Raw genomic sequence first — 14,499 nt, forward strand, 5'->3', positions numbered from 1 at the left:
CAGAATGAGAGAAGAGAGGGGTTGGTTATGCGATTCCAGGGTTTCAGAGCATCAGAGCGAGCTAGACCTGCTGCCAGGGTCCACCGGATCCTTGGCCGGGATGGCATCCCTCTTTCTCTGTCCTCCGCCTCCCTGGCTGCCCGGCCCTTCTTCAGATGGACACGTTCTCTCTTTAGAAACATTACTATTTAGAAATTACTACATTCATCTTGGGCTCCCTCTGGCCTCGGAGCCCTCCTGGGTCAATGCTTGAACTCTCAAGGCGGTCTTCCCTCCTAATTCCTTTGCCTCCCTGGACCGCCTCCGCATTCCCCGGGGATTTACAGAGTGTAGCTGGTAGACTTTAGGGTGTCTGCCTCTCCGTTGTCTTGGAATTGCCCCTTCCCGTAAGTGAAAGCAGCTTCAGGGGGTCTGTGAGACTCCACACACATTCCACGTTTGGAACACTTCTATCCTTGGGCAATTTTCCAAGCCTTTCCTTCGGCTCTCCTAGAGCTCTCTGACCGCCGCAAGGTTAAGGTCCATGGCTAGAGAGGACCCTGAGAGTGCAAAGCAGCTACCCAAAGAATAAGAACTCCAGAAACCAGTGAGAGCGGCTCCAGGCAAGCGTGTGGTCTGGGAGGGTGCCTAGAGCGGGAAGGACAGGAAGATTTCCTTCGAGGGTGAGAGGAGATGGAGGGTTTTAGGTGGGCAAGGCCTGGGGATCTCTGGCCTGGAATATGCAGCAGCCTCCTTCCAGGGGGCTCTCAGCCCTCTTGATCCTCCTCTACCCCCAGCCCTCAGAGTGACCTTCCGAAACCAAATCTGACCGAGCCACTCCCCTCCTTCAACCCTTCCTGCGTCCCCATGGATAGCAGTCAAGGCCTTTCACAGCCTGGCCTCCACTTTCCTTTCCAGGCCTGCTCCTCTTCCCCATTAGACTGCTGGATGGTTCCTGAATGTTCCATGTGTGTTCACACCTCCAGGCCTTTGCTCAGGCAGGGCCTTCTGCCTGGGACGCCCTTCCTGACTTGGCCAATTCATCCTCATTCTTTAAGTCTCAGCTCAAACGTCCAGTCCTCCCTGAAGTCTTTCCTGAGCCCCCTCCCCTGCTTGAAACCCTACGTGGTAATAGCATTTACCACATTTACGAGAGTAGCTTTTCCAAGCATCCTCTCCTGCTGGACCCTGGGAACTCTGACATCAGATACCACATTTGGTTTATCTGAGGGTCCTAACCTCCAGCTCGGTGCCACACGGCGCAGGGGCTGGATGAACAAGAATATGGTTGCTGCAGACGTGCTCATGGGGAAGCACCAAGCCCAGAGAACAGGGAGCTCTGGACCTGGCTCTGGACCTCTGGGGCCTTGGGCGAATTCCTTCTTCTCTCGAGACCTCGGTCTGCTTCTCTGTAGAAGGAGAGCATGGGGACCCAACTACCTGCAATGCCATTTATTAAGACTTAGTCTGCATCAGGCACTAATCTAGAAATAAACATATTATAATAATTATATAATGTATGTAATAATAATGTACATGAATATTTCTGGTAGAATGAAAATGCAGAAACAAAGTCCTTGAAGTTACTTGCAGTCTAATTATAGAACCAAGGAAGGCAGGACCAAGACCTCTCAGGGGGAGAGAGTTGTAACTTTTGGGGAGCAATGTATTTCATTACAAGAAAATTATGCTGCTCGTGGCCCCAAAGAGGAGGTGTAGAGAAGCAAAATAAACGTGGATGTGAGAGTCAGGCAGAGCACAGCTCAAATCCCAGCGCCACAACCCTCCAGCTGTGTGACCTCAAGCCAGTCACTTTACCTCTCTGAGCCTTGAAGAGTGGAGGTTGTCTAGTTATCTCAGAGAGTTGCTCAGTGAGGACTCAGTTGGATGTAGGACTCCGTGAATACTAGGACTCCTTTCCTTTTCATCCCAAGGAATGTAAGCTACACGGAAAGGGAGCTTGGACATGGGACTTCATCCTTCTAAGCCTCCTTTTCCGCATCAGCCGAGTGAGGGCTGCCACAAGGGCTGACTTGAGGTGAACTGAGATTGTGGGTGCAGAGAACTGTGCTGAGATGTTGAAGGAATGTTAGCTTCCCTCCCAGCCTGGCAGGGGGGCATGAAGCCCAGCCCCATCTTCTTGGGCAGAAAGCTTAGAACAAGGGATTCAGAGCCCTGGAGACAGCTGAGAAGGAAGCACAGTCAAGAATAAGAGTCAGAGGCTCTGGAACACATGATGATTTGCCTTCTCCCATCAGAAAATGCTCTTAAACAAACAGCAAGTTTCCTCCATTAATAAGGCCTGTGGAATGCAGATGAGATTTTTTTTCCTTCTCCTTTTTTTGCTGATTAAGTTCCCCCAAAACCCCCTTAAGAATTTTAATAAGAAATGCGAAAATCAACAAAAGTCCAGCAAACCCTTTCCTGTTATTAAATAAAGGGAAAGTAAATATTGCAAATTGGACATATTTCATAAGAGGATGTTTTGTTTGGGCGAAAAAAAAAAAATGAGAAAGAAAAGAAAAAGCTATTTGCTTTCTGGCAGCAAATACATGTCTTTGCTGAATTTTGGTTTCAAATTTGATGACTGGGGCATTATTCCTGGTTTGCCTGGAATTCAGGCCTTTTGACATCTGAGGCGGACATACCCAGGAGAGCAGGAAAGCCAGGTTTGGGCCACGTTGGGCCTCTTCTCCTGTCTCTCCTGTGAACAGACCAAAGAGTTCTTCAACCACCCAGGAAATTACAGTCCTGAGCTCAGATGGGGATGACCTGCAGGGGGTCACACACAAGACAAAAGCAACTTGGAACAAAGAAAATTTCCATGAGAAAGAGGAAAAACAGAACAAAACACAAAATGTTCTCTTTACCTCCTTTTTAGGATGAGATACAAGACCATCACACTTACTGTATCAGTACAGCACAGTGGCCCTGCAGTCCGGCGGACCTGGGTTTAAATCCTACCTCCGCCACTTCTTCGCTGGGTTACCTTGGGTTAATTACATAACTTCTCTGACTCAATTTCCTCATCTTCAAAATGGGGAGTATAAAAGTATTCACTAATAGAGCTGTAAGGAGGAATAAGTGAGTGGGAAAATGAGCCAATACAAGGAAAATGCTAGGCTCTACCTGTATGTCTTATTATTTTGTGTATTATGACAAATGTAAAGGATGAGGAGAAAGAGGAAAAGTGAGAAGACTTTATTACTTTGTAGTGATTGATCGTTAGCACTCATGACCTCCCATGCTGGTCACTGCAGCCCCGGGAGGTGGACAGAGTGAGAACTGCCCTTAGTTTCTGGTTGCAGCACCTGCTTCTGGAAAGTGGGCGTGACCCCTCCAGGCCACACATTAAATGGTCCATGTGACCATGAGTTCAGAGAAAATGACCAAAGGAAAGGGAGGGAGGGAGAGAAGCCAGAGGGTGTAACCGCTTCCAGCCACCTCTCTCGCACACAGGAGCCACATCTTCCCGGGACCCCTGCACCCCGTCCTGGTCCTCTCTGGCCCCCTCACAGGGTTCCCATGGCCTCACCTGCTGCCTGCTGCTCCCCGGCAGGCACGACAGTCACAGGGTGGTGGGACCACTTGTGTGATGCCAGGATGGGCTCTTCCTCTGGAAACACTGGCGAACTGGACCCCACCAGCCACATTCCCATAACAGCAGAGCCAGGCCTGTGCATTTCCGGCCTAACCTGTGTGCCACTTCCTCTGATCACCTTCTCCCAGGTTCCTCTCCGACCCTCCCAGAGTACTGGCACCCGCGCCCCCCATCTTCAAACCGTTGATCCTAAATAGGAAAATTATTTTGGTTTTGTAGTTTTCTATCTTTGTATTTATTGGTTTGACTGAAGCATCTTTTTGTGCAAAAATTAAAATAGAGAAATGAATACAACAAATAATTTAACAGTCACCTATAGTCCCAACCATATATTTGCTTCTAGTTTTTTTTTTAAGAAATAAAATGTAAAGCTCAAACCCCTTATCTACTGCCCAAGTCCCACAGATAACTAACGACTTTGGTGCATAACCTTCCTGTTATTTTAAAACAGTTTAGCATACCTATACATACACTCAGGACTTGGTACGGTTTGGGGTGTGTTTTAATTTATACAAAAGGTATCATAGGATTCATATTGTTCTGCTTCTGGCCTTTATGAGCAAACATGTTTGTGAAATCTATCCATGTTGATAATCATAGAAGAGCTAGCTTTTCCTTGCTGAATACTTTTCCACTTTATGAATCCTTCGTACCACATTTCATATGTCCATTCTTCTAGGGATGGACATTTATGTTGTTTCCCTTTTTTATTATAAACCATCATGCTTCGATTTAAGAAAAAAAGGAAAATCTTTGTATGTGTCTCTCTGGGCATCTCTACCCAAGTTTCTCTAGGAAATTTACCCAGAAGTCGAATGTGTTTGATTAATCACAGGGAGGAGTAGGCATACGTGGGATCCACTTCCCCCTCCAGTGTTTAACCCCAGTGTGTGACCTTGGGCAAGTCACGTCACCTCTCTGAATCGGTTTTCTTACCTGTAAAATGGGTGTGTGATAACCCCTAACTCACTGGGTGGTTGTCAGAGAATTAAGTGAGACTATCTCTAAAAAGCAGCGGGAATTGAGCAAATGGTAGTTGTACAGCGGCTCCCACCATCCACGCTACAGGTTTTTCTAGCAGCCAAAGTAGGATCTAAAGGCAGTGCCCCGCCCTTTGCACTAGGGCCTCTGGGCCCAGCAAAGCACTGCCTTGGAGTCTTGCCCAGCCCACCCCTTACACCTGCTGCCAACTCTATCTGCCTGCCTAGCCTGGTGTCGCCTCCGTAAATAATTGAGCAAATGTAACCTTCAGCGTCTCAGTTTCCTCGCCTGTAAAATGGGATGATAACACCTGCTTTGAATGACTGTTGTGAGGCTTAAATGCTAGAGAATGTCTGCAGGGCAGTTGTTAAAATGGAAATGCCCTTTCCTGCACACCCTGGACCCTTTCTCCTTCACGGCAGAGAAATTATCTGAGGTTTCGTCTCGCCGGCAGGGAGAAGCTGAACTGTGCCCCTCGTTTGATTTTCGTTTCCAGCCCTTGCGTTTTCCGTTGCGTGCTGCGGGTAAACGCGTGGAGCCTGTCGCTTGGTCCCTGTGTTTGTTTTCCTCGCTGGAAATTGGAGGCTGGGTGGTTTAAATTTGCTAAAATATCCCCATCTAGTGGCCTCAATGAAATACTGCAGGGCTCATTCGGGCCCCCGTCTGGGAAAAACAATGAGGCGACAGCGGAGGCCGCCCTGCCCAGCTCAGAAACGCCAGTGGCTCCCCATTGTCTACAGGGTAAAGTCCAAATGCCAAGCCTGGAATTAAAGCGCCTGCACGATTGGGCCGCGCCCTGCCTATCGGACCTTATCGGCGTCTTCGACCTCCTAACCCGCCAAGCCCGGCTCCTCCCTCTTCAGAACCTCCAGGCCCACACCTCCTGGCACATGGGCCTGCCCTGTGCCCCCGACTGCCGTCTCCCTCCTCCTCCACGCTCTCCCCAGGCTCACCCTTATCCCAGGCTCAGCGCAAAGGCCACCTCTTCCCGGAAGCCTCCCGGGTCCTTCAACCCATCTGGGTCTTCCCTGACCTCCCACCAAAACTTGCTGTGCATCAGTTTTGTATTTCCATATTTAAAGCTGTGCTTTATCAATGCACTGCCCTCCCGTATCCAACATGATAGAAGAAAATGAATGCAAGCCCCCTGGTCCCGTGGATTTGGATCCTCACCTGGCCTCCACTACTTTCTAGCTCTGAGAACTTGGGCAGGGAGGGAACCTCAACTGTGAAATATCCGTGAGAACACCTATCTCACAGGACTGTGGTGAGAGTCAAGATTGGATGCAAAGCGGCTGGCACATATGAAGGCCCAATAACTTGTTAGGTGGTCACATAAAATACACGATACCAACTGAATTTGAATTTCAGATAAACGATTTTTTTTTAGTATAAGTATATCCCAAATAGTACATGCAGGTTCTGTGTTCCCCTTCACAGACACATGATGTTAAGGATTATCGTTCATTTTGTTAGATGTGCTGATGATATTGGGAATATACATATACAGTCAATCCTCATGATTGGCAGATTCTGCATTTGCAAATTCACCTCCTGGCTAAAATGTATTTGTAATGCCAAAACCAATATTCACAGTACTGGATCACTTACAGACACGCACATGCATAGACAGGAGAAAAATTTGAGTCTCCCAATATGCGTGTTCTCAGCTGAAGTCAACCGGTGATACTCTGTCTTGTTTCAGCTCTCCTATCATAAACAAGTGTGCTTTTTGCCATCTCGTTAGTGCCACGTTTTTCATGTTTCTGTGATTTGTGTTGGTAATTTTAAAATGAACCCCAAGGGGCTTCCCTGGTGGCACAGCGGTTAAGAATCCGCCTGCCAATGCAGGGGACACGGGTTCGAGCCCTGGTCCGGGAAGATCCCACATTGCTGCAGAGCAACTAAGCCCGTGCACCACAACTACTGAGCCTGTGCTCTAGAACCCGCGAGCCACAGCTGCTGAGCCCGCAAGCCACAAGTACTGAAGCCCGCGCACCTAGAGCCGGTGCTCCACAACAAGAGAAGCCACCGCAATGAGAAGCCCACACACCGCAACGAAGAGTAGCCTTCACTCGCCACAACTAGAGAAAAGCCCACACGCAGCAACGAAGACCCAATGCAGCCACAAATTAAAAAATTAATAAAATAAAATAAATTTATAAAAAATTTAAAAATTTAAAATAAATAAAATGAACCCCAAGCAGAGTGCTGAAGTGCTGTCTAGTGTCCCTAAACCAAGAATGCTGTGACGTGCCTTACGGAGAAAATACATTTGTTAGATGAGATTTGTTCAGGTGTGAGTTATACTGATGTGGGCCATGAGTTCAATGTTCATGAATCTACAACAGACATTAAAGTGTTTTTAAACGAAAGCACACATAAAACAAGGTTGTGTATCGATTGGTTGATGAAAATGTTGTGACCAGAGGCTGCCAGGAACCGACCTGCATTCCCTTAGAAGCAATGGTTCAGTGTTCACCAATTCAGTGTTCATGGTGACTCTATAGAACTTCTGTGAATAACGAGAATCAACTATATAGATATATATGTAATAAAATTTAAATTCTTACCTGTTAGAGTCACATACTTAAATATTATGAGTGAAATTATATGATGTCTGGAATTGCTTTAAAATACACCAGCAGTGGGGAAAAGGTGTATTTATGGAGAGTGTAAAAGAAACAAGATACCAAAGGTTGAAGATGCTGGAAGTGATGTACTTTTTTTTTTTTTTTTTTTTTGCAATCTACTTTTGTGTATGTTTGAAAAGGACCATAACAAAGGTTTAAAATACCACTGTTGGGAGATCCCTGGTGGCCTAAGTGGTTAGGATTCTGCGCTGTCACTGCTGTGGCCCGGGTTCAATTCCCGGTTCGAGGAACTGATTTGCCGAAAGCTGCACCACACAGTGGGGAGTGGGGGAACACCAAGGAGAAAATCTTGGGGGAAGAATATCTTGTTCATTAGCTTTAGCTCTGGACCCTCTGTGGGACAGGGCTCCAGATGATGGGCCCCTGAAATCCCATTATGGGCGCATCCCAAGCCGAGTGCCGAGCACCTGCTGAGGTTGTGGAGACCTGGCTCTAGTCTCAGCAACCACATCAGACTTGCTCTGTTTACCTCTGGCAACTCACGGTGCCTCTGAGCCTTTTTTCTTATCAGTTAAGTAAGGGAGAGTTGAACTGGACACCTCGGAGTTCCCTTTCATTTTTAAAAGCCTCTCATTCTAAATCCAGTATTTCCTCCATTGGCATGTTCTGGTGCATATTACAGCCTCCCCTCAACCTCTCTCTTCCCAACCCAAACCATCCCGATACCACTATCTGCGAATCTTGCTCAAGTTCTCCCTTTTTTGCAACGTTCTAACCAGGAAGCTATTCGGCTTTTGATTTCTCTAAAATCTGAAACTCCTGAGCTGAGCAGTTAAGGCCCCTGCAGGCAGACCACCCACTTAATGCCACGTCTTGAGCTCTTCTACTAGAAGCTCACAGTCAAAGAGGACCAGGAATCGGGGACAGCCATAGGGGGCACCAGACTATTGTGGAACCACAGAGGCAAGTCACCCAAGCCAGCTGGGGAAGCAAGAGGAAGTCTCCTGAGGAAGATATTATCTGAGCTGAGGCTAAAGGGTGACCAGGAATCACTGCTCCAGACCGGGGAGAAGATGTTCCAGGTAGAGACAACAGCGTGTGGAAGGCTGGAGACAAGAGAAAGTTGGGAAAGGTCCAGATTTCAAAGCCTGTCTCACCTAGCCCCATAACTCTCTCTGGCACAATTTGCCACCCATCCCTGTCACCCACCTTCCCACCTGCCCAGCATGTGTGGTATGTGTGCTGGGGACCCTGGGGTTCATATTTAGGAAGGTGTTTATTGGACTCCCTACCAGGCCTCCTTTAAAATAACCAGGTGGAGAAGCTTTTACAAATCCCAGGGCACTTTTGTTTTGCTCCTCCCTCATAATCCTGACGACCCATTTTTCAATAGAGGAAACTGTGGCTCAGAAAGGTTAAGTCACTCACTCAAGACCACACAGCCAGTGAGCGGGGAGGTGGGGATGCAAATGCAGGTCTGACTCCTGGCCTGTTGTCCTTGACTTGTCCTTGACGCTGCACAGGGCGGCCAGTGCCCACAGTGGCTTTTGGTCAGTGCCCTGTGCGTGGGGGCACTTCTTACAGTTTCCCTGCATGCTGCACTTATACAAAAGCATTGAGAAATCTGAGGTCTGCGGGCTGAGCTCAGCGGGCCCGCTTCCTCAGGGCTGGGTCATATCAAGTCCGGTCGCTTCAAGAGTCCCATCTCCCCAGGGGCGAGGACCCAAAGTCCTTAGACCTGAGTTCTGAGTCTAGTCCTATCACTCTAACTCCAATACCTCCCAGCTACGTGACATTGGATAAGTAACTTAGATCTCATCTGTAAAATGGATCTTGCGGGATTGTTGGGATTAAACGAGAACAGCATCTGTGCAGGGGGGTATCGCTACGATCGCGGGAAAGGCAGCAAACAGGACGCGCCGCCTCTGCCTTACACCTCGCGAGGAACCAGCAGCACCCACCGAAGACCCGCCTTACGGCCCTGCGCAGGTGCGCTCCGCAAACACCCGGTGGGCCCTCCCTCGGGCTCTGCGGCTGCGCAGTCGTCCGGCTTTGCGGCCGCACTGCTTGACGGCAGCGGTGTCCGCCCCGCCGCCCGGCGTTGCTGGGGTAACGGCGAGCGCGTGGGGCAGAGGAAGGTAAGGCTCCGGGGTCCGGGAGCAGGTGGTGTCCCGGGGCGCTGAGGGCGGTGCCGCAGCACAAGTGGGGGTCTCCGCCGCGGGAGGAGACATCGCCTTTTTCGAAAGCCCTCCGGGGCGAGAGCGGAAACGGCCCACAGAAGTTCCCCGGGTCTCAGAGTCGCACCAGACTGGGCCGGGACGCGGGGCCTGGCTTCCTTGTTCCACCGGAATTAGCCCCTTTCCCCTTCTCCGTGTACCTGTCGCCCTCTTTTTTATGTCCTTTCTGGAAACATTGACGCCACGTCCATTGCTGGGGGCAGAGGACGTCAAGGTGCACCTGACACCGGCTCTGCCCGAGTGGAGCTTTAGCCGCTAGTAGGGTTGCTGGGGGCGCCACTCTAGGGAACCAGCAAAGGGATGCGTAATGACAAGGAGTTGCGGGTTTGTTGGGCCCTTAACAGTTCTTGATCATTAGTTGCAGCTACAGCTTCCGTCGGGCTAGCACTTCACATGGTAGGCCCAGTACCAGGCTCCTTCGCACAATTACCCATCTAATCCTCACAACAGCTTGCAAAGGTTTAATCGTTGTTTACGTGTCTAGTCTCGGGTTCTAACCTGAAAGCTCCCCAGAGGCAGGATTGTTTGCTCTCTCCCTTTAATCCTTGCCTCCCCTGGCCCAGGAGGTACGCATTTGGAGCTCAAACGGTTTTTTAATTGGGAGAATGTGAGTTTTGCTGAGGGGAGGGGTTTTAACCAGGCTGGTTTGGCAAGGTGGGCCCACGGGGTTGAAAGTTAAATGAAGCCTACCTCCCCCTTTTTTGTTTTTACTTTGTTTTGTTTGGAATAAACATTACTGAACACCCAAAAAGTGTTAGCTTATCCGCTCAAGGGAAGAATTAGGAACAAGTCCTGCTTTTGATAGAAAAGTAAATGTACTTAACACTATTGGTGCCCGAGTTGTATGCCCGGGTTTAGAAAAGGAAAAGTAACAGCTCCTTCCTTACAGGTGCATAGCAGTCAACCCCTGAGTCCCTTTCCTCATCTGTACAGTGGAGATGGCTGTTGGCATTGAGTTTGAATAGGCCATCCTATCACCAGTAGTTGACAACTTTGGCTACATATTGAAATCACCTGGGTCCCAGTCCAGAATTTCTGATGTAATTGTAGGTACAATTGTAGGCCTGGGCATTGGAAGTTTCAGAATTTCCCCAGGTGATTCTAAGGGCAGCCAAGCCTTGAGAGCCACTGTTATATGTGACCCCAGTTTAATTTTCTTAATCTTTTCTTTTAAACTTTTTTTTTCCCCCTCTGCCCTGCCGAGTGGCTTGTGGGATCTTAGTTCCCCAACCAGGGACTGAACCCGGCCCCTCAGCAGTGAACGCATGTCCTAACCACAGGACTGCCAGGGAATTCCCTCTTAATCTTTTCAGTTGTCATTCCCGGCTTGAGAAGCTGCACAGGCATCAAGCCTTCACATCCCCAACCCCCTGACCGATGGCCCAGTCCTTCCTATACATTTGTGTGTGCTTCAGACAGGGGTCCTCTTTGAAGCCAGTCTTCTCACCGTGCCCTGTCTCCCTGCCTTACTGGCCTCTCATCTTCCAGCTGTGGCGCTGTGGCCAAATGACCTGCCCTCTCTAAGCCTCCATTTACTCATCTGTGAAATGCGGGTAGTGGTACCCACGTGTGTAGCGTTGGCACAGTCAGTGCCTGGCATGTTGTACCTCCCAGTGATGGTTAGCTGTTGTAATTGTACTCACATCCCACATCTCCCATCGTGCTGGTCTCCTATCTTGGCACTGAAGAAACATTTCTTAAATGCCTATTGCAGATATGGAGAATAACAAACTCAATCCTTTCTCCCCTGCTTTGCCTTCCAAGTTCTGCACAAGGCAACTCTTCTACAAAACTATGACACGAGAGATCTTCTGGTTTGTCCTATTGAATTTTTTCAGCTTTATTGAGAGATGATTCATATACAATAAAATTCACCCTTGTGAAATGTACAATTCAGTGATTTTAATATATTCAGAGTTATGCAGCCAACACCATCACTGCAATCTAATTGTAAAGCTTTTTCATCCCTCAAAATACACCCCATACCTATTGGCAGTCATTCCCCATAGCTCCCTTCCCCCAGCACCTGGCAATCACTAATCTACTTGGTGTCCCTTTGGATTTGCCTGTTCCGGACGTTTCATATTAATGGTCTTATACAATGTGTGGTCTTTTGTGACTGGCTTCTTTCACTCCACATAAGGCTCTCAAGGTTCACACACGTTATAGTCTGTGTCAGTACTTCATTCTTCTGTTAACTGCTGATAATATTCCATTATATGGATATAGCCCATTTGTTGATCCATTCATCTGTTGATGGACATCTCGGTTGTTTCTACTTTTTGACTGTTATGAACAATACTGCTGTAAACATTCATGTACATATTTTTTTAATTAATTAATTTATTTATTTTTGGCTACATTGGGTCTCTGTTGCTGCGCGTGGGCTTTCTCTAGTTGTGGCGAGCGGGGGCTACTCTTTGTGGCAGTGCACAGGCTTCTCATTGTGGTGGCTTCTCTTGTTGTGGAGCACGGGCTCTAGGTTCACGGACTTCAGTAGTTGTGGCATGTGGGCTCAGTAGTTGTGGCTCCTGGGCTCTGGAGCGCAGGCTCAGTAGTTGTGGCACACGGGCTTCATTGCTCCGCGGCATGTGGGATCCTTCTGGACCAGGGCTCAAACCCGTGTCCGCTGCATTGGCAGGTGGATTCTTAACCACTGCGCCACCAGGGAAGTCCCGTGTACAAATTTTTGTACGAACGTGTTTTCAGTTTTCTTTTACCTACCCAGGAGTGGAATTGCTGGAATATATGGTTACTTATTGTTTAACATTTGAGTGGCTTCCAGACTGTTTTCTAGTTCTGTTCAATTTGAAGATGAAGAAACTGGGTTCAGGGAGCTTTACGTGGGGTGTTGAAAGCCACATGATCGTAATGGCAGCTTTGCATATATGGAAGGCCTACTAAGAGCCAACTTCTTGATGTGCTTGCTGTCACATGTGCAGAGGTGGCACTAAACTGGGATTTTGAGGGTTTGTGGAAAACTGGGAATCTTTTGTGGCAGGAACCTTCTGTCATGCAAACTTGGGTTGGAGTACAGAGTTCTTGCCATCAAGTGTCATAGCTCATTTTTGCCTTTTTTTTTTTTAGAGTGTAATAGCAATCTGAAAGGGAAAATCCTAAACAAACCAGGCAAACTGAAACAGAACTTTTTCACTAGTTTGAGAGAATTTAATTGGAAGTTGTTGAAGTTAGCCATTAAAATTTTCTCTTTCTTAAAAATCTCAAATGTAATATATACAAATCAAATACTAACCAGAGGTTAAGTTATAAAAGTGCAATGATCATAAAAGTTCGAATTATTCCTGGAAATCCCTAGAAGGTGCCTCACTAGAGACCCGCATCCTGCCTCAAAAAAGCCCAATACAACATCATCTTAATTTTTAGAACAAATTGCCATTTCTTCAATTGAATGCTAAATGCAATACAATTGACCCTTGAACAACGCAGGGGGTCAGGGCTCTGACCTTCTCTGCAGTCAAAAATCTGAGTGCAATTTATAGTTGGCCTTCTGTATCCCTGGTTCCTTCATATCTGAGGTTCTGCATCTGTGGATTTGACCAACTGTGGGTAGTGTAGTACTATAGCATCTACTCTTGAAAAAAATCTGGGTGTAAGTGTACCCATGCAGTTAAATCCCATGTTGTTCAGGGGTCGACTGTAGTTGCTTGGGTTGAGTGATAAATTGGCAAGTGAAAATCTACTTAAAATGCCCTTGGGAGGAAATTTTAATTGCCCATTAACATGTGGTGTACATAGTATTGTTATGAACGCTATATAGCGATATGTGTGTGTGTGTGTGTATATATATATACGTATATACACACACACATAGATGTATGTAAAATGCATACAGTTGTGCTCATTATTTAATTCCATTGAAGGACTCTTATTTAGAAATTAAATTATTTTAGCATTTTGCTGCTGGGAATACTTTGGCAATTCTATGACGGTTCCAACTTGCTGATTCTTACTTTTTATTGTTACTTTTGTAATTGATTTATCAACGTCTCTGACTTCCTTGGTCTTTGTCTTCCTTTGTCCTCATTTAATTCCTCAACATCTTTGGGAGGGTGGATAAAGGAATCATTACACATTGGACAAGGCTTTTGATTTCTTTTTAATGGGCGTAAACCCTTAAAGCCACTCAGCTTCCTGCCTCAGCTTTCGCCGCCTTCACTGGCTGTTTCAGGCTTGATTACATCCTTTGCCCAAGAGGATGCTGGTATTGAGTGCAGGAGGCGCCTAAATAATCAGTCGTACGTGTTCCCCTGTGAGAGTTTGGAGCCATGGAGGCTAAACACGTGTGTGATACAGCTCCACTGTATCTTCAAGCACCAGATGTGCTGTCCGTGTAAGTCGGGTCCGGAGCCGGGACTGAGGGCGCAGCAGATTCAGGTCCCCTGTCTCATTCCAGGGCACCTGCCCAACGAGCGGAGCGCCTGACCCAGTCCCCTGCACTGTCTGCGTTTCCCCCTTGCATGTGGTTGAGTTTTCCTGAGTCAAATGCATCTGCTGTGGCTCTCTGTCTTTATCGTACAACGCACTCAACTTGACTTCCTTCCCCCAGCCATTATTGAATTGCAGCCTGTGTGCGTTTTGTCCTTGTTTTGTTTCCTCGGGTTGAGGGTAAGGCCTGGAAGGGAGAGGTACTGGCTTCGCCTTCCTTTCCTCCCTCGTAGTGCTGGGCGCGTGGTAATTCCGTAATTCTCCATAATTCTCTGTAACCCTTCAGCCCCTAACCTGGGGAAACAGTGAGCCTTCCAACAAGAGGAGGCAGCCGCTGCCTGTGTTCACAGCGGAACCCAGAGGGAAGAGCGTGGCCTTGGGCGTGCAGCAGACCCGGGGTCATCCAGGGCCACCACCCTCCAGGCCTCTGACAACATCTGTCTAACCTGGCTCTGTTTCCTCATCTGTCACACGGTGTTCTTAGTGCTAACAGCAATAGCGCCATAATAGTAATCATAGCGAACGTGCAGAGCACTCAGTGCTGCGTGCCGGGGCTGTTCTAAGCTCCTATGGGTCTAAACTATAAGATGGAGTCTGTATTTATCTTTATTTTGCAGATGGGGAAACCAGAGCACAGAGAGATCAAGTAACTTGTGCCCCA

At 47.8% G+C, this 14,499-nt stretch overlaps 1 protein-coding gene across 3 annotated transcripts in view; it reads left to right on the plus strand.

Moving 5' to 3' along the window:
* Positions 1–9,239: 9,239 nt before the first annotated feature.
* TSEN2 (tRNA splicing endonuclease subunit 2) overlaps positions 9,240–14,499 on the plus strand; it is a 37,162-nt gene continuing 31,902 nt past the window's right edge. For 2 of the 3 annotated variants that reach the window (XM_036869005.1, XM_036869006.1), the window contains exon 1: positions 9,240–9,293. The gene's annotated coding sequence lies outside the window, so the exon portion shown is untranslated. The remainder of the gene's footprint in view (positions 9,294–14,499) is intronic. The other variant, XM_036869007.1, reaches the window with a different exon arrangement.

Source organism: Balaenoptera musculus, chromosome 11 (assembly GCF_009873245.2).
Source record: "Balaenoptera musculus isolate JJ_BM4_2016_0621 chromosome 11, mBalMus1.pri.v3, whole genome shotgun sequence".
Lineage (NCBI taxonomy): Eukaryota > Metazoa > Chordata > Mammalia > Artiodactyla > Balaenopteridae > Balaenoptera > Balaenoptera musculus.